Here is a 20,107-nt window from a genome sequence, read left to right on the forward strand (position 1 = left end):
GGGCACCAAAATCTGTGCAGCTGTTGTCAGCTCCTTTGAATGAAATTTAGAGTGGGACTGTGGGCGCCATCCAATTTGTAGACATTGGTCCTGTAGAGAGAATCTGAGATGCCAATCCTGCAATTTAGTAGATTGTCTGGCATCTTGAGGTCTCGCTGTGTTACTGACCCATCTCGGTACTTCCAAGACCCTGGGGCTTTCTCAGGGGGCATTGGACGAGACCATTCAGTAGGGCCAATGATGCCTGTAATGAGAACCTGATGAGCCCTTAACTCTAGCACTGTGCTCATGCCAATCATACTAGAGAAGCACGAACGTATCTCCTGCAATAGGTGAGGTATGGGATTTCGGTCAGATGACTTGCCCAATGCCAGTCAGCCAGTACATGATGCATCTTCAATGAACAGTGGTCAGTATTTTCACCTTTGTTATTATTACACCACACGAGTCCCTGGAGAGAAGAGTCACATCCTCAGCCTGCCGGCACCTTCAGGACCCGCAGGGACCACTGACGTTTCTGGGTGCTGGGAGGTTCCAAGGCCAACTCTGGGCCAGAGCAGCCGCCAGGAGCACAAGACTTGCCAGCCGACAAGGAACAGCTACAAGATTCCTCCGACGCTCAGAAAGCTCCACTGTGAGCTGAGATCTCTGACTCGGGAGCAACGGAGACAGAATTGAGGGTCGGGAGTGAAGCCGGGGGAGGATGCCCTCAGGTCCATCCCTGGAGGTGGTCCTGCTCCAGAGCACGCCAGGTGGGCCCTGTGTCCCAAGTGTCCCTTCCTTTGCTCATCCATCCCCCAAAGGTTTATAAATCACCTACTAGTTGCTAAGCCGAGATGCCAGGGACAGAGCAGTGAACGCAGTAGACCAGATGGCTTTCTTCAAAAAGGATATGGTAAACCCAGAGTCACAGCAGTGTGGAAAGAGTAATGGGGGAAGTAAGGACGGCTATCCCCTTTTGGCAGGGTTCAAGAAGATCTCCTGGAGGTACAGCTAGTCCTTTAAAACCAGAAGTAGAAAAGGAGGGGTGAGATGCAAGTGTTTTGGAATATTTGGTAGTGGAAACTTCCCACGTGATGGTTTCTAGTTTGTGTTTGGAGAGGAGGGTCTAACACATCTGCTGAGGCTGTGGGGGCAGAAGTTTGAGCAAAGCAGAGAAGGCTTACAATAATTTTGAGGAGGATGGGAGAAAGGTGTCCTGACATTAGGTATGGGTGGAGGGCTTGATGTGATCTCACTTCAGGAAGCCCCTCTCCCACTGCATCACATGTCAGTAGAACTTGTTGGAGCACAAAGCACAACTTCAGGAAGTAAATGTTGCCTCCTGGACATCATAGTACTAAGAGGTCTGGGTGTGGGCACAAAGCATTGGAAAAGTTTTCTAGAGAAATAGCTCATTTCCCCCTACCATTGTGCAGCTAATGAGCTTGCTGATTTGGGGGCACTCCCACATTCCTGTATGGGCAGAAGAGCAAGTAAAATTTTCACTATTGTTGGCTGAAGGGGAAACAAAGTTAGACCTTGAGTTCTAGAAGCAAAATGAGAGTGGAGGGTTCCCTCCTAGGATGGACCCTCATCTCATTATTTTTTTTTGGACAGCTCATTTAGTAGCCCCTTGGATGTATACACGCCGATTGCCTCATTCCCTCTTTTTCTGGAAATAAGCACAGATTTGGGAGGCAAGTATGACATGCTATGTGACCCCAAGCAAGTCGCTCAGTCCTTTGAAGCCACCATCCCTCCCTGTTCACAAAGGCTTTGGGATATAGGTACTTGGAAAAGATCACTGGATTAGGAATCACATCCCCTGAATTCTAGTCCTGGCTTTTGGGTGACTCAAGTATCTCTGAAAATTCAAGTTTTGAAAATCAAATAGAATGATGGAAAAATATTATTAAATATAAGAACAGAAATTAATCTTCCCAGACTATAGCCTTTCCTTATTCTGGAGGCCTAGCTATCTCTGTAGGAGCTAAAGTGGTTTGCTAGGGCCTCCGAAAAGTCCCACTTTTCCTGGTTATTCTCTATGATGCTGGATGAGAGGGGATGAAAATTCTATTTGCTATTCACCCCATCTGAGGGAAATAGGGAGGCCTCTGCAGGCCCATGACCAGTCTTTGACAGGGAGGCTTCTCAGAGCTCTGGTAGGGGCCAAATTTTATGTGATCACCTTGTCTCCCACCTGCAGGAGGGTCCCCCCCCCGAAGAAGTTGACAGCCTCACTGTGGTGTCAGCCCCTGAAACGTGCATGGCTGTGGAGAAAAAGGCAGATGAGCGCAGAAGCCATAATTAGACTTCTCTCAGCTTTACTCAGTTTTATGGATTCAAGGATCCTGAGGCGTCGGCCCTAACTCTTCTGCACTCAAAGTTGAATGAGTTTCTAGCACATGGTGAGGTTCTGGATTAGGGAAGAGGCACTCTGGAGAGGGGCTCAGGTGATATTTCTGAACCAACAAAGATACCAAATTACTGGTGTCCCAAGGCACACTGGGTTTCCCAAGAAGACACAATGAATTCTTGGGAGAAAGTCATGAATGTGGCATCCAATCCTGACAGACGTGCTCCTTCTTCTTGCCCCACGTGTACCATTATTTTTTTTTCAGTTGCTTCTGGTCCAGTTTCCTTTGAGTGTCTTGATAAGTAACTCCCCAAATAATTTTCTGGGTGGCGTCCCACCGCTCAGCAAGTGATGTTATGGCTTTCTCAGAAGAATTTTCCTGAAAGCCCGACCTCAGTCGTTTTGGAATTCATCCCTTTTTTCTTTCTCACAAATCTGAAAATCCTGTCTATTTGTGATGCTACATCCAGAACTACCTGGACATCAGGACGGAGGGAAGCGAGGCTACCAGCTTCCACATGCCTGGCTGCAGACCCTCCCCAGAGACAGCCCTCTGATGGGCGGAGAGTATGAAACTTTTGTTGGCGTTCACAGTGTGAGCAGGTGGGGAGGAACAAATCCTTGGCAGACGCCTGCTGTCAGTGGAAAGCTGAAATGCACAGGCTTGACCAGTCAATGCCTGGAATTGTTGGGACAGAAGAGGTCAATCAACAGGGGTTATCTGAACACAACCTCTGAGGGGACAGTGTTCAGTAAGGCTGGAATTAAGTCACACTGAGTCAGAGTTAAAGTGGAGTCTGGTGGAGGTGGAAGAGAGATCTTGATGGGGGGTGACTGGGAAATGCATCAGTGAGACCCACAGAGTGTGTCAAGTTTGTTGAGAAATGGATGTGTCTTTTTTAAATTAATTTTTATTGGAGTGTATTTGCTTTACAATGTTTTGTTAGTTTCTACTGTACAGCAAAATCTTTTTTGGATTTCCTTCCCATTTGTGTCACCACAGTGCATTAAGTAGAGTTCCCTGTGCTATACAGTATGTTCTCATTAGTTATCTATTTTATACATAGTATCAATGGTGTATATGTGTCAGTCCCAATCTCCCAAGTCCTCCCCCCCACTTTTCCCCTTGGTATCATATATTTGTTCTCTACGTCTGTGTCTCTATTTCTGCTTTGCAAATAAGATCATCTATACTATTTTTCTAGATTCCACATATATGCATTAATATATGATATTTGTTTTTCTCTTTCTGACTTACTTCACTCTGTATAACACTCTCTAGGTCCACCCACATCTCTACAGATGACCCACTTTCATTCTTTTTTGGTTGAGTAATATTCCATTGTATATAGAAATGGATGTCTTGAGATTGGGTGGCATCAGGGCAGCAGGTAGGGTCTAGAGACAAAGTAAGGTCTGCCTGGACAAAATGATCCAGTGTCTGCGTGTGGTCTGGGGAAGATGGGAAAAGGAAAGTGGTGGGCATGAAAGATGGCTTATTAGGGATGTGGGATACGGTGGTAAAAAGGGCTCTGGTGACAGAGAAGCCCAGTGTTGATGGTGAAAGTGGCGGAAAGCAATGGTGAGGGGGCACAGTTGAGAAAACCACTGGTGGGGGGAGAGAAGGGTAAGTTAAAGTTTGGAAGGGCCAAGGGGCAAGGAGGGATCTGAGGACATAAGTGGTAACAACCGTCAGAAGGACTGGAAATGGTCTTTCTTTTTTTTTTTAAATAATAAAGACCAAGGATTTTATTAATTTTGTTTGTTTTTTATAAATCTACTTATTTATTTATTTTTGGCTGCGTTGTGTCTTCGTTGCTGTGTGCGGGCTATCTCTAGTTGTGGCGAGTGGGGGCTACTCTTCGTTGCGGTGCGTGGGCTTCTCATTGCGGTGGCTTCTCTTGTTGCGGAGCACGGGCTCTAGGCGCACGGGCTTCAGTAGTTGTGGCTCGCTGGCTCAGTAGTTGTGGCTTGTGGGCTCAGAAGTTGTGGCTCATGGGCTCTAGAGCGCAGGCTCAGTAGTTGTGGCGCACGGGCTTAGTTGTTCCACGGCATGTGGGATCTTCTTGGACCAGGGCTCGAACCCGTGTCCCCTGCATTGGCAGGCGGATTCTTAACCACTGCGCCACCAGGGAAGTCCCCGTGTACTGGTATTAAAAGTATAAAAAAGACACGGAAGAGAAATACCCAGCTTGGTCTTTATCCCTGGGGTGGAAGGAGACTGATGTGAGCTCTGAAAAAGAGGCAGGAGAGTTAATAAATATAATAATCAAATCAAATAAAAACAAAACAACAGGAAAAGAATGCCCGGGGGTATTGTGCCAAACTGTTGGTTATGTCTCTTTCCACCTGCTCTTTTAATAAGGAAGGGGTTTTCCGGGGCTCAGCCCCTTCTTTAATGGCTCACACCCTCTCTCTGGTGGTAGTTTCCTGCAACCGCAGATTATTTCCTCGTGATGGATGGAAATGCTGCGTCTAAGCCCTAATGTATTGAATTAACTTCGCCATGTAAACTCCACGACCTGCTGTTCTCAAAGTAGAATGATAAATACATCCCCCAAATATACCAGAAGTTCCACTTTCCTGAGGAACTGAACAATTAAAGTGGCTTTGCTTGGTTACAAACGAGGGTGTGGAGAGGGGGAGCATGCAGTACAGTCTAGTTTGATTTTGGACAATGAGAATTTAAGAGGAGAGGGATTTGGAGAAGTATGTGAAAGCGCATGTAAAGCACTGTGTACCTGTGTGCTTATCTGCATTAAAGTTAGCCTGACAGTCAATGTAGTTTGCTTGTTAACTTTTTTCTAATCATACTTGAGCCTGTGTCTCTCTCATTTTTCTTCCCTGATAATAGACAACAAATGTCCATCACTATTTGCGCATTGTTCTTTCACATGCTGATATTTCTTATTAAATTTTTCCTGTTTCTTACATCTCTGAACTAAACAGTTCTTACTAGGTATACTGGGCATAGAATCGATTTCCAATGCCTTTATTTCATTCATTCACCACACGTGCCTTAACTCTTTTCCAGGTATGTTAACATTTTTTATGAAGCAAAGGCTATATACTCAACCATTTATTACACAAAGATATTTTAAATTTCTCTTTCTTTTCCAAACAAATCACCACAATATAATACTCATCGCATTTTAAAACTTAAACTCTACTCTTCTGAATACAATTTGGGCTGTTAATATTATATGTCTGTCTTAAGGACAGTTTATTCCACAAGAAACTGATCTGTCCCAGATGTCTGGTTTCTGGTCTACTCTGTTGCTTGCCGGTAATCTTGCTGCCAGTCTAAGTAGATCTTTTATCGGTTCTGAATCTGTTGTGAGGAAAACACTGGGCTGATAACAGAACTTTTTTCCCTTGAATTGTGGTGGCTGGTCTCCCTTTCTGAAAATAAGTGATATTGTATATACATCTTGGGAATATGCACAATGGCAATCTTTTACATTTGAAATGTGATGTGAAAAGTCATTTGTAAAAAAAAAAAAAATCAGGTCTGAGTAAACAGTAAAAAAATTGAAAAAGAAATGCACAATGTGTCAACAGGAAAGAGGGTTGTAGAAATAGGATTGAATGTCAGGGAAAGGGTATGGAAAAGGAAGACTTCTGATACCTACATTGTATCATATTTAAACACTGTACAAATACTTTGGTTCATTTTTTCTTTTGGCTTTTAAAAAATTGGAATACAGTTGATTTACAATGTGGTGTTAGTTTCAGGTGTACCACAAAGTGATTCAGTTATATGTATACATATATACACTCTTTTTTTTTTGGAGATTCTTTTACTTTTGGTGTTTTTTACTTTTTAATGATTTTCAAAATGATGTTTAAGAAAAGGAATGAATGAAAACAATATTCCAAGATCCAGGGAACTTCCATGTTAACACTGGGGGGAGGAGGGAAGGAGTTTTGTGGGGACCATCGGATCTAGAAGAAGTCAGGGGTGCAGTCCCACTTGTTGGTGCGTCGGCGATGGCATTCCCTCTACCGACCCTCCCGCGGGGGTTGCAGGTGATTGCAGGGGGCTTAGGGCAGCTGAACTGCACAGCACCTCCCCACGCAGCCGAGGTTGGAAGCAACCTTGTGCGCGGCACGCTCGCCATCAGTCCTCACCAGATTCTGACAACGAGAGGGGAGACGCGCTCCCCTCCTCTCCCAGCCCTTCTCCCTAACTTTGGTCGAGCAGACTCCTTCTCATCCTTCAGGTCTCAGCCTAAACCTCTCTCTCTCATGCAAGATGTGCCAACGTCTACCTCCCAACCTAAATCAGATCCGCTGACCGCTCATCATCGTGGTGTCTTTTCATGGTGCTGCTGGCAGCTTGAATAGGTATGTTTATTTGCCTCTCCCATATTGTAAGCTCCACAATGGAAAAGCCCCTATCCGTCTGATTTAGCACCGGATTCCTCACCCAGCACTACGTCTGTCCCAAAGCCACGCTCAATCATATGTTGAATAAATGAAGAGTCGCCGTATCTCTGAGATTGTTGAATGGTTCATGAGTGTAGGTACAATTCCCTGCCTTTAAGTACCGCTTTTGAAATTCTCATCTGAATCCGTTTTGCAATCACATCATTATCCTTTCTACAAGAGAAGCATCTTGCCTATCCTCAGCACTGATAGATGCTTCATGGTCAGTGTATCTCAAAGGCTTCCCTAAGAATATAAAATATGACACGGAAGGCATTGTGCCGAGAGTGTTATCAACACACTAATTCCTACAATAGGTATTTGCTGACAGCCTCATATTGTCAAACCATCCCTTTCACCTCATTGTTTCCCTGCTCAAGAACATACAATGGCTTGCCCTTGGGCAATCATATTAAATCGTAAGATGCAAAGCAGGAGGCCAGGTAAACGTCCCAGCTGCCTCACTTCTCTCTTTTGATAAACGAAGGGGTTCTGGATCCAGGGAGGTGCAGTGGTTCATCTGGATAGTGGAGGGGCTGCTCTTAGCCTGTCTCCTCTGTTTGCCTTCTCAGGCTGCCCCTATTCCTGTCCTTCTCATCTGCCTGATCTTATTTGCCATCACACCTCCTACGCACTGGGCAGTCTGGTTCCTTGACTGAAATATTTACTTCCTCACCCAGGTGACTGAGCCCGGGTTAGGTCTTTGTTATTTCTGCGGCGACCTCCTGTTTGGGCTCCCTCGCCAGTCTTTTCTTGTTCCCATATAAACTTTTCTAGAAGCAGAGCTCTGGCAGTCCCTTCCCTGCTGGAAAATGTGGACATTGCCTAACGCCCAGACTCCTTAGCCTCACGATCTGATCTCACAACTTTTCTCTTATAGTTTTCTCGTATTCCCTTTCCAGCACTCTTTGCTCTTAGCCTAGCCAAGCAAAAATGATTCTGTGTTTGTCATGCATGTCCTGTGACACATTATTCTAAAATATGATTCCCTTTCTTATGAATTCACTATGTCAGGAATTCTTAGCCCCACCCTCTCTAGCCTTTTATGTGTCCTTTGCATGTCCAAATCCTACCATTTTTTAAAGTCAAGTTATTTATCTTTTTGCTTTTTAGTTGTACGAGTTCATAAGTTTTGGCGATTAACTCCTTATCAGATATATGGTTTGCACATATGTTCTCTCATTCTGTATGTTGCCTTTTATATTGTTGCTGATTTTTTTCTTTTTTTTTTTTGCTGTGTAGAAGCTTTTTCATTTGACATCATCCTACTTGTTGATTTTTGCTTTTGTTGCTTGTGCTTTTGGTGTCATATCTAAGAAATCATTGCCCAGACCAATGTCAAGAAGATTCTCCCTATGTTTTCTTCTAGTAGTTTTACATTTTCAGGTCCTACATTTGGATCTTTAATTCATTTTGAGTTGATATTTGTGTCTGGTGTAAGATAAGTGTCTACTTTCATCCCTCTGCACGTAGATATCCACTTTTCCAAGCACCATCTGTGGAAGAGACTATTGTTTTTCCATTGTGCATCCTTGGCACCCTTGTTAATTATCAATTGACCATATATGTACGGGTTCATTTCTGGGCTCTCTATCTTGTTCCATTGGCCTATATGTCTGTTTTTATGCCATACCATACTGTTTGGATTATTGTAGCTTTGTAATATATTTTGAAACAAAAGCGTGTGATGCCTCCAGCTTTGTTCTTTTTGCTTAAAATTGCTTTGGCTATTCAGAGTCTTTCATGGTGTGATTTTTAGGATTGCTTTTTCTATTTCTGTAAAGAATGTCATTGGAATTTTAATACAGATGGCATTGAATTTGTAGATTGCTTTGGATGATATGGAAATTTTAACAATATTTAGTCTTTCAATCCATGAACACATGATATCTTTCCATTTATTTATGTCTTCTTTAATTTCTTTCATCCATGTTTTATAGTTTTCAGTATACAAATCTTTTACCTCCATGGTTAAGTTTGTTCCTAAGTATTTTATTCTTTTTTGATGCTATTGTAAATGGAATTGTTTTCTTAATTTCTCTTTTGGATAATTTGTTGTTAGTGAAAAGAAATGCAGCTGATTTTTTTCTGTTGATCTTGTATCCCAAAACTTAGTTGAATTCACTTATTAGTTTTAATAGTCTTTTTGTGTGTGGCTTTTTTAGGGTTATCTACATATAAGATCATGTCCTCTGTAGAGATAATTTTACTTCTTCCTTTCTTATTTAGATGCCTTTTATTCCCGTTTCTTGCTTAATTGCACTGGCCAGTACTATATTGAATAGAAATGGTGAGAATAGGCATTCTTGTCTTGTTCTGAACTTAGAGGAAAAGTACTATAGACTGAATGTTTGTGTCCCCAAACTCATATGTTGAAGCCCTAATCCCCAGTGTGATGCTACTTGGAAGTAAGGATTTTGGGAGAAATTTGGCCATGAAATTTCCAAATGTGGAATCCTCATGTATGGGATTTGGTCTTTCTAAGAATAGTCATAAAAGAGTTAACCTCTCTCTCCACCATGTGAGGATACATGAAGGGAGCTGCCTGCAAACCAGGAAGAAGGCTCTTACCAGGGACTGAATCAGCTGGCATTTTGATTTTAGACTTCCCAGTCTCTAAAGTGTGAGAAATAAATTTCTGTTGTTTAGGTAATATGGTATTTGGTATAGCATAAAGCATTTTGTTGCTAAGACAAAAAGCTTTCAGTTTTTCACCACTGAGTGTGATGTTAGCTGTGTGCATTCATATACATATATGGCCTTTTAATTATTTTTTATTTTTAATTTTTTTTGGAAACCAAATTGTTTATTTTCAGCTGTTTAGCTCTGAATGATTTATTGAGAGAAAGACCCCTAGAATGACATCATTGATAAACCTCCAGAAATTTGGGAAACTCTAGAGTACAAGATGATATAAATGTACTATATAAATAAATCTGCATTTACTTATAGAATAACATAAATTGGAATTGTTAAAATACATATATTACATATTTCAAAATTCAAATTATCCAGACAATTTTTTTAAAAGACCAGAATTTTCCTCCAAAGTTTATTTTCTTTTCTTTTTTTAAATTGGGGTATAGTTGTTTTACAATGTTGTGTTATTTTCTACTGTACAGCAAAGTGAAGTAGAGTTCCCTGTGTATATGACCTTTTTATGTTGACCTTCTGTACTTAGTTTGAGAATTTTTATATGAAAGGGTGTTGAATTTTGTCAAATGCTTTTCCTGCATTGTTTGAGATGATTAGTGATTTTTATCCTTTATTTTGTTAATATGGTGAATCACATTAGTTGATTTATATATGTTGAACCATCCTTACATCCCAGAGATGAATCCCAGTTGGTTGTGGTATAATCCTTTTAATGTGTTTCTGGGTTTGGTTTGCTAGTATTTTGTTGAGGATTTTTGCATCTACATTCATCAGGGATATTGGCTTGTAGTTTTTTTTTTTTTTCCTGTGCCATCTTTATCTGGCTTTGGTATCAGGATACTGGCCTCATATAATGAGTTTGGCAGTGTTCCCTCCTCTTCTCTGTTTTGGCAGAGTTTGAGAAGGATTAAAGTTAGTTATTCTTCAAATGGTTGTTGGAATTCACCAGTGAAGCCATCTGTTCCTTGGCTTTTCTTTGTTGGAAGGTTTTTGATTACTGAGTCAATCTTGTTACTTGTTATTTGTCTGTTCAGGTGTTCTGTTCCTTCCTGCCTCAGTCTTGGTAAGTTGTATGTTTCTAATAATTTATGCATTTCTTCTAGATTATGTTCTTTGTTGGCATATAATTGTCATCTCTTATGGTCCTTTGTATTTCTGTGGTGTCAACTGTAATATGTTCTAGGCTTTGTGCCAAATGTTCCTATACAATTATAATTTACCTAAAGATCTTATCTCATTGGTATTATAATATATGACTATTTTCCTTAAGGGGGGAGGTAACATCACACAGCATAACACTGGGCATCAGAAATTCTCAGATCAAGTGAGTGCTTGCTCACTACAAGCCAGCGGCCACCTGGGACCACCTGGGGCAATCCCATGTAGCCTTAAAATTAAATGATTTCTAACGTCTCATACTCAAATGCTTGAGCCACTAATTTACAAGCCAGTTGGGTGACACATTACAGGGCAGCATAATAAGTAGTTAAGAGCCCAAGGCTTAGACTCTCTCTGCCTGGATTGGAATCCTGGCTCCACCAACCATGGCTTCTAACATTTAGTCAGCTACTGTTGTAAAATGGTTTTCCGGAAGCAGACGCTGAGAAGTTTGTTGTTCAGAGCATTTAGGGATCAACACATGTGAAAGGAAGGGGAAGCAGGCAAGATTGGCAGAGGGAGAAATCAGACTGTGATGCAGTCTTGACCAAGGCTCGGCCAAGCCCATGCGGAGCTCTGGAGGGAGCACACATGCTTGTCACAGTTGCCCCATGGTGGGGTCAGGCCTTTAAACCTTTTTGTGACTCATTACTTGGTATGGGCTTCGCTGGAAAGGATGTCTCCTTGGGCAGGATGGGTCTCTGCAATTGGAGGAACAAGAAGGGTCTTGGTGGTTCATCACAGCGACCTGACCCTTTCAGAACTCATTGGCCAAGTGGCAATAATAATAGAATTGACCTCCCAGGGGGTTGTAATAATTAGATGGATTATTGTACAAAACGTGTTTAGAACAGGGGTGGGGGACACAGGGTAAGCTCTTGATATACACTACCGAGGATGAGGATACCAATGACAATGCTTAGAACTTTTGAGCCGACAGGACAGTTGGACTTCACCTAATTCAGTAGTTTCCAATGTTCTGCATGTATCAGAATCACTTGGAGCGCTTGTTCAAACACAGCTTTAGCCTCCAGAGTTTCTGACTCAGTAGATCTTGGCTGGAGCTTGAGAATTTGCATTTCTGATAAGTTCCCAAGTGATGCTGATATTGCTGGGTGTGTCATCCCACCTTGAGGACCACTGGTCTAAACATTTCCTCTTCAATGGAAATCACAAGTTATGATGGGCCAGTGCCCTGTAGTTAGGTTGTAGCAGAGGCAGAATTATATCCAGAATCAATATCCCCAGTCTGCTGGTCTTCCCACTGTTTGTAGCATCTGCAGTTATCACGTCAGCATTGAAATGGCTGCTTCTTCAGAGCTGATACCATCTGCAGAGGATAAAAATATTTTGTTTGTATTAAGATGTTTTGAATGTGGCTAATAGCACGTGTAACATCGGAATCAGCACGTTGGTTCTATGAATTCCTGCAGGTAATTACTTTTATGGAATAATTCCTGGTTGTACATTTCTCTTTTCCAGCACTCCTGGGGATATCTGAAATAAAAGACAAGTAATTTTACTGTAAAGTTTAATTAAGAGAAAATACTATGTAGCGTATATCAGACTTTAATGTGCTCTATGGATGGGAGTCATGAGGGATCCTGGGTCACCTGAGACTGTGGATCATGTCACGTCACCTGCAGTTATTGGAGTGCTGTTCTTTCCCGCACCGTCGTCTGAGACATTGGAGCCTTCTTGCTTCCGTACTTATCTTCCCGACTTTCTCCATCCTCCCGGCAGGTGTGACGTCCATCTCCCCTCCCACCCCCATCACATGCCCAACACCCACTCTGAATAATCTTCCCGGGGACCAGTTGCTCTCCCCTTCTTTCTCTCTTCCTCCACTTGCATGTGGCATGTGCTGAGTCTTAGGAAAAACCAGAACTACACTTGCTAAATTGCTATCTCCTCTCTCTGTTGACAACAGACAAGCCTCTTACTTGTTCGGGCTGCAATCTGGGCTGTCTTCTGAGATATCATGTGGGCCTTGCCATCCCATACCTCCTGGTCATGATTCTGCCAGCAGGAGGGGATCTGGGCCATTTTCTGGGGACATCATCCTGTTTTTGCTTTTACACCTTTCTGAGTGTTGAAGGTCTAGTTTCATTTCCTCCTGGAGAGCCCCCTTCAGTTCTTTCAGTGTCTCTCCCCCACTGGCCTCCCTCTGAGGACCTCTTGCTATGGCATATTTCTCCCCTGCAGCTCCCTTACATAAAGTGGATCTTTCTAGTGAGCGTGAAAAAAGGCATGAGCTTACATTTTACTATTGTTCAGCTTCTTATTTGAAATCAGAGCAGATGATGATTGAGGGGTCAGAGGGAGTAATTTTATTTATTTATTTATTTTTTATTTTCTAAAATTCCAATTTATTTGTTCATCAGTAAAACACAACAGTTGACAATGTCTCCAGAGAATAAGTTTTCTATGTGTAGGAAGACAATAATCTTATAACACCTGCTATTAATCAGGTCACTGAGCTACTAATACATTATATCACGATTTTTTTTCACACTGATTTTTCCACTTCCACAAAGTACAAGTAGATGTTACCATACCAATTCTGAGTACTTAATCATTCCTGAAACAAGGAACCATCTTCATATTAGTACTTCTTTGTTATGGTGTTTAGTCTTGATATCATTAAGCACAATGAATTTTACTTAATGAATATGGATGAATTAAGGCAAAAGGACATAACCTAGTCCCCTCAATAATTTATCCTCTACCTTTTAAAAAACTGTTGTTGAGGCTATACAAATTACAGATCTACTGGCTGGAAAGACACAACGTCTCCCTTAGACCAACATTCAGTATTTTGAGCACGAGGTTAAAGTCATGGTGCTCAAGGCATGTTCCCTTGTTCTACCATTATGGTCGTTCCTCACCTGTACCCATAATACTGATTTTCACTTGCTATGCGTCCTGGCTGTAGATTATTTTCCTTGGTTAAAAATATTTAATAATTGGGCAATAATCTACTCAGCCTTTGTAAAGTCTCCATTGAATAATTTTTCATTGTTACAACCACTTACTGTATGGCTGTTGCGCTTTTCTTCTGTCATCTTCTTCACATAATTAAGTGGTCCGTTCCCTTCAAAGGAGGAGGGATTTTTGAATGAGCCTCCAATTCTATCCCACAATGTGAAATACTGTCCATAGTTATAGTCAAAGAGCATGTGGTGGTCTGTATGATGAGCTGAGCCATTAATAAATGGCCTGAAGATATGGGGAACACGAAAATCACCATCATGAATAGAAATTGTCCAGATATTGACCAGGACGTACAAACCTAAATAAACTACCTTGTGTAATGGGAAGATAAATGGGTATATGTGGTAAGGTAGACCCTGAAGGAAACCATCCAGAGGATGAAAAGCATGACTTGCAAATGGAGTTGGAATCTTCCAGATATGATGAGGTTTGTGTAAGTGCTTATATACAAGTCTATGATGAAGGCCTCTGTGAATCCAGTAGATCAGCATGTCAGTGAAAAAGAGAAAGGACAGTACACTAGCAATTAACCGAAACCAGCCGTATGGAAACTCCTCTATGCTGTCATATAGTTTGCTGTAACCTCTCACCTCTAGCAGGAACACTGAGACCGTGGGGATGCTTATCCATGGCACTGACTGGACAGAATGCATAATCTCTCGATAGACTTGGTTCTTTAAAAATTGTGGGTGTTTCATTAATGAATGATCATAGACAAAATAATAACTCAGCATTGCGAATAAGAAATAAAGGATATAAGCACCGAGATTCGTTATAATCAGGAGACTGACAGCTTGTCGGAAGATGCTGTCCTCTGGCCATGTGGCTGGATATATGTATGGTGTAAAAAAATAATAATCTGCAGCACTGAGTACAAGATCCATCTTAGCCCCTAGAGAGGGTCCGCCGCCGGCTGCCGACTCGATTCCTGCGGGGCCCCGGCTGCTCCCGGGAGTAATTTTAAACTGTGCCGAATGGCCCAGGCTGGGTGAAGGGGACTGGGGATGGAGAGAAGAATCTTGGGGTGCCCACCTCCCTGATCAATCATCAGCTGCTTTGACTTCACCTGACTCTTCTCTTTTCTTGCCTCACGATGTATACAAAGAAGAACTGACGAAAAAACTGGCTAAATAATTTGCAGGGTCCCATGCAAAATGAAAATGCGGAGCCTTTATTCAAAAATCATTAAGGATTTAAGATGGTAACAGCAGAGTGTGACTGAGCGCGGGCCCTTCTGATGGTGCCTTAAGTGACTGCACAGGTTGTATCCCCTTGAAGCCAGCCTTGGGTGACAGTCAGAGCCTGTGACCATGCGTATCACTAGCCAAAGTCCTGGGCCAAAGTCTTCAGGTAAACTTTCCTTTTCCAATTGTGCATGACACCCAGTCAGACCTTTCTGCTGTTCCACCTCGCTTGCCTTGAGCTTGGTCAACTAGAAGGATTTGGGGCTGCTTTGGCCATTGTCCTTAAATTGCAGCCTAAAGGGCCTTCAGGGCTGAATATTCACCTATAACACCATAACTGTTGTCCAAACTTAACAACGTCAGCTGGAAACAGTTCCTCAGGAAGCAACAGTGAAAAAGAGACAATAGTCTCAAGACAAAGATCTGCTCAGACTCTTATTTTCCTAAAGCATGGAAGGGGATTTTTTAAATTAATTTTTATTGGAGTTTAGCTGCTTTACGATGTTGTGTTAGTTTCTGCTGTACAACAAAGTGAATCAACTCTACATATACATATATCCCCTCTTTTTTGGATTTCCTTCCCATTTAGGTCACCACAGAGCACTGAGTAGAGGTCCCTGTGCTATACAGTAGGTTCTCATTAGTTATCTATTTTATGCATAACAGTGTATGTATGTCAAAGGGGATTTTGCACACTGTGTCCTCTGTGAGTCAACAAAGACTGAACAGAATTCTTGTCTCAAAATTTTACAGCAATGAATGCATAGGCTTTTTGTCCTTTCTCTAGCAAAGCACTGCAGAAATGCCCAAAGTCAAGGGAGGAAGGAGAGCCCATGAAGGTGATATGAATGGTGATGGTAACATTCTCTTGCTCTCACAGTGTCCAGGAGAGAGGCTGGACCCTTGTTCTTCTCAGACAGGTCCCTGAAGTTTAGCAGAGACAAAAACAAATACAAAAGCTGCTGGTACATGGGCTGACTCAGTGATTAAGTGCTGCTGGTGCACGGCTCTAGGAGTTTCAGGAGGTGCAGGTGGGAAGCAATCTCTTACGGGGTTTTATAAAATGATAAAATTAATTCCAAAGGGCACCTGGGATCATATATCTTGATTCTGTTGTCCTGCCCACCAGTCATGTTTGTTGTAACTTGTTTTTTTCTGAAGTAAGAAGCAGTCCACGTAAGACATGGATGTTTATTTTCCCTTAATTTTAGAATAATTTCTAAAACAGTTTTACAGAATGAAAACAAGATGTTTGGAGCTGAGTCCATTGTTTTGTGAGCTACAGACAATCAGAACTTTGATTGCATTGTTTGTATAATGGCATAAATTGGAAGGAAGGAATGAAAGGATGGAGGAATATTTAGTTTGGTCAGAAGAAAGGCCAGGGTCCCATCTGAATATTCTCCTGATTCTACTGAATTATTCCAGTATTCCAGGATGAGGAATGTGGAGAGGAAGACCCAAGACCTCCTGGAGGAGATCAGTGGAAAGGCTCAGGATGGAAGGTTCTCTGTAGTCAAAGGCAGCTCTCAGAAACTGAGCCTCTTCAGAGCAAAAAGTGCCTCCACTCTTGTTGTTTTTACCTCTAATAAGGCTTCTTTCCTCAGTGGGGCCTCAGTGCCATTGGGTGAATGAAAGGAGATTCTCTTTAGAGTATTTTAATTGAATTACAATGCACTGTGGTGAAGGCTGGAACACTCCATAACCAGCTACGTTCGCCAACCTTGGCAGTTTATCTGCAGTTTCAATTCACAGGTCAGGTTTTAATCTCTGCAGGTTAGCTACTGTCTCTACCATCTCAGCAAAGTCCACAACCATACGTCACCTGTAGAAACAGCCAAGACAGCAGAGCGAGTAGCCAGGAAGAAGGGGGATGTAAAATGCTGGAGTTTTTCTTAAAAATGGTGTGTGACATTATCATGACCCATAGTTTAGTCTTAAAAGTGTGCAATGGATCCTACTATATCATAGTAATTATTTTATTCTGATACTTCTGGGGTTTATTCTATGTTTTTTTAAAATTAATTTTTATTGGAAATGGATTAAAGACCTAAATGTAAGACTGGATACTATAAAACTCTTAGAGGAAAACACAGACAGAACAGTCTCTGACATAAACTGCAGCAAGATCTTTTTTTGATCCACTTCCTAGAGTAATGAAAATAAAAACAAAAAATAAACAAATGGGACCTAATTAAACTTAAAGGCTTTTGCACAGCAAAGGAAACCATAAACAAAACAAAAAGACAACCCATAGAATGGGAGAAAATATTTACAAATGAAGTGATTGACAAGGGATTAATCTCCAGAATATACAAACAGCTCATGCAGCTCAATATCAAGAAACAGACAACCCAATCAAAAAATAGGCAGAAGATCTAAATAGCCATTTCTCCAAAGAAGACATACAGATGGCCAAGAGGCACATGAAAAGATTCTCAACATCACTAATTATTAGAGAAATGCAGATCAAAACTACAATGATTTATCACCTCACACTGGTCCGAATGGCTATCATAAAAAAATCTACAAAAAATAAATGCTGGAGAAGATGTAGAGAAAAAGGGAACCCTCCTACACTGTTGGTGGGAATGTAAATTGGTACAGCCACTATGGAGATCAGTATGGAGGTTCCTTAAAAAACTAAAGCTAGAAATACCATAAGACCCAGCAATCCCACTCCTGGGCATATACCCAGAGAAAACCATAATTCCGAAAGATACATGCACACAATGTTCATTGCAGCACTATTTACAATAGCCAGGACATGGAAACAACCTAAATGTCCATTGACAGAGGAATGGATAAAGAAGATGTGATACATATATACAATGGAATATTACTCAGCCATAAAAAAGAATGAAATAATGCCATTTGCAGCAACATGGATGGACCTAGAGATTGTCATACTGAGTGAAGTAAGTCAGACAGAGAAAGACAAATATCATATGACATCACTTATATGTGGAATCTCTATACTGTATGTTTTTGAATCTAGATCTAACTGAAATTTTGCTTTAAAGAATGAAATAGGGATCCAGCATTATTTTATAGTAATTGTTTTGTTGTGTTTGCATCATTATGCTTTGTTTGGTTTATAGGATTTAATTGTTTTGACCTTCAAATTATCTGTAATTAATGTCTGGGTCCCCTGGATCTCCTGGTTCATCTGTTTTGATTGCACTAATTGTCAGTTAATCAAGGTAGCTACCTCTTAGTTCCCTGAACCCACTTCTCTATAGGATTTTGTTTCCTCCTTAACCTTACCCTCTTTCTTTTAGTCTCAGAAGATAAGATGCCATTTCTAATGTTTAAGGTCAGTCTGTCCTTTGACACTGTCCTCTCTCTCCTTCTCCAGGAACTTGCTACACTAAGCGTTCTTTCTTTTGTCTATATCTTCAACTTTATCCCCTCTAATGGCGCTTTGCTTTCAAGACTATAAACTTGGTAATGGAGGTGTGTTTTACTACTTTATCCATCAGAAGTCTGGACTTTGTTCTTTACACTTCAACTGGAGTTCAGGAGCAGGGTGGCTTTCTCGTCCTAACAACCAAAAATGAAAAAAACAAACAAAAAATAAAAAACAAAGCAAAAACAGAAAGCAAGCTACAAAAAAACAAAGAAAACATAAAACACGCAAAAACAATCAAAAAACAAAAACAACAAAAACCCACGAAAAAACAAAGAACAAGAACAAGAACAAGAAAAAAACCACAAAACAACAAAAAAGTAAAAATAGAAAATATACTACAGAATTTTAAAAGGAATAAATAAATAAATAATTAAAAAAAATAATAAAAAAATAAAAATAATAAAAGCAACAACAACTGAACAAAATGAAACAAACAAAATAAAGAATAATGGTAATAAGAATCTTTTCCTGAGGCCTCCGCTGCCAGTGTCCTTGCCCTCACAGTGAGCCACGGCCAGCCCCCGCCTCCCCAGGAGGCCCTCCAGTGTCTCAAGGTCGGTGTCTGGAATTGCTATGGGCATGGTGGGGGCCGCTCAGGCTGTGACGTGGCCAGACCCCCACGTGTACTTGCCCCCAGAGTCCACTGCTGCTAAGGCTAGACTTGGTTGTGAGAGCACTCACTGTCCTGTCAGATATTCCACGGATGCAGGCTTTACCAAGCCAATCTCGGGGATTTAACCCACGGCGTGTGCAGCTGCAAGGAGAGATCTCCATCCCTCTTCCTTAGTGGCACCGCCCCAGGGGCTCAGCTTCGGTTTTGACCCCATCTCTGCATGTGCGCCACTCCCAGGCGTCTGTTCCGTGCCCAGGCGAGAGGGAGTACAAGCCGTGGCTGACTAGGGCACACTACGCGCTCAGGTCGGGAAGGGGTACGGCGGCCACAAGGGGTGTGTGTGCGAGCTGCTGCAGTGGCGGGGACTGTCGGGCAGCTGTGACAGACTGGGGCGCACTCGCTCCTGTGGGAGTCCCTCCCAGTGCCCACGGAGGCAGGGGCTGGCATGTGGGGAGGTGGCAGCCCTGCCCCTTGTGCAGCACTCAACGATGGCGCCTCATTTCCTAGGCAGACCACACTTCCCCTAGGGGCATTCCCGGCCCCAGAGCCCCTCCCTCCCGTCCCCTCTGTTGTAACCACGCAGCCAACAGCGGTCCTCTCCCCAGATCCGCTCTCCTAACCCCACACTTTAGCACTCAGCCCCCGCCAGCATCGGTGGCTCCCTGTCTCAGGCAGGGGCACCCGGGGCTGATTCCCAAGGAGGCTTTGGCATGGGTGGCGCTCAGGACCTAGGAGCCTGTGCAGGTGGAAGAAGCCTTGGCTTGAGAGGTGGGTGAGGCTGACTCAGATGGGAGTCCCTCCCAGTGCCCACGGAGGCTGAAGAGGCCAGCGGGTGCGGAAGGGGGTTGTGATGGCGGCCCACCCCTGGCGAGCCACTCAACAATGATGCCTTGCCTCTGTGGTGTCCCAGGCTTCTTCTGCAAACTTTCCTGATTGCGGAGCTCCTTACTCCTGTCCCTTCAGGCTGTCTCTTCACAGCCAGCAGCTGTCCCCTCCCTGGGTCCACACTCCAAACCCCACTTTCCAGCACTCAGTCCCCCTCTGCACCAGGAGACTCATGACTCAGGCTGGGGCGTGCAGGGCTGCGGCACAGACCATGTGCACAGTTCTTACTCTGTCCTGCCTTCCACAGACCATCTGCTGCGCTCCCCTCCAATTCCCCGAAGGTCCCTTTCTGTCCCAGCTGATTCCCCTGCTGTGAGGGGTTTCTCTGAGTGCGGGGACCTCCCCTCACCTTCAGCTCCCCACCAGGGCTGCTGGTCCCTTCCCGATTCCTCTTTTCTTTTTTCTTTCTTTCATCTTACCTAGTGGCGAGGGCACTTTTC

General features: G+C 42.7%; 1 protein-coding gene and 1 pseudogene across 4 annotated transcripts in view; one reads left to right on the forward strand and one right to left on the reverse strand.

Moving 5' to 3' along the window:
• The window catches only part of LOC309660798 (uncharacterized protein), a 336,267-nt gene that overhangs the window by 52,198 nt on the left and 263,962 nt on the right, over positions 1-20,107 (forward strand). For 2 of the 3 annotated variants that reach the window (XR_014263638.1, XR_014263639.1), the window contains exon 6: positions 6,562-6,685. The exons of the other annotated variant lie outside the window; for it this stretch is intronic. The gene's annotated coding sequence lies outside the window, so the exon portion shown is untranslated. The remainder of the gene's footprint in view (positions 1-6,561; positions 6,686-20,107) is intronic. 3 annotated transcript variants of the gene reach the window in all.
• On the reverse strand, positions 12,935-14,516 carry LOC309661511 (lathosterol oxidase pseudogene; annotated as a pseudogene). The gene has a single exon. The product of its transcript is annotated as a lathosterol oxidase pseudogene (transcript).

Source organism: Balaenoptera physalus (assembly GCF_965194825.1).
Source record: "Balaenoptera physalus genome assembly, chromosome: 5".
Taxonomy (NCBI): Eukaryota; Metazoa; Chordata; class Mammalia; order Artiodactyla; family Balaenopteridae; genus Balaenoptera; species Balaenoptera physalus.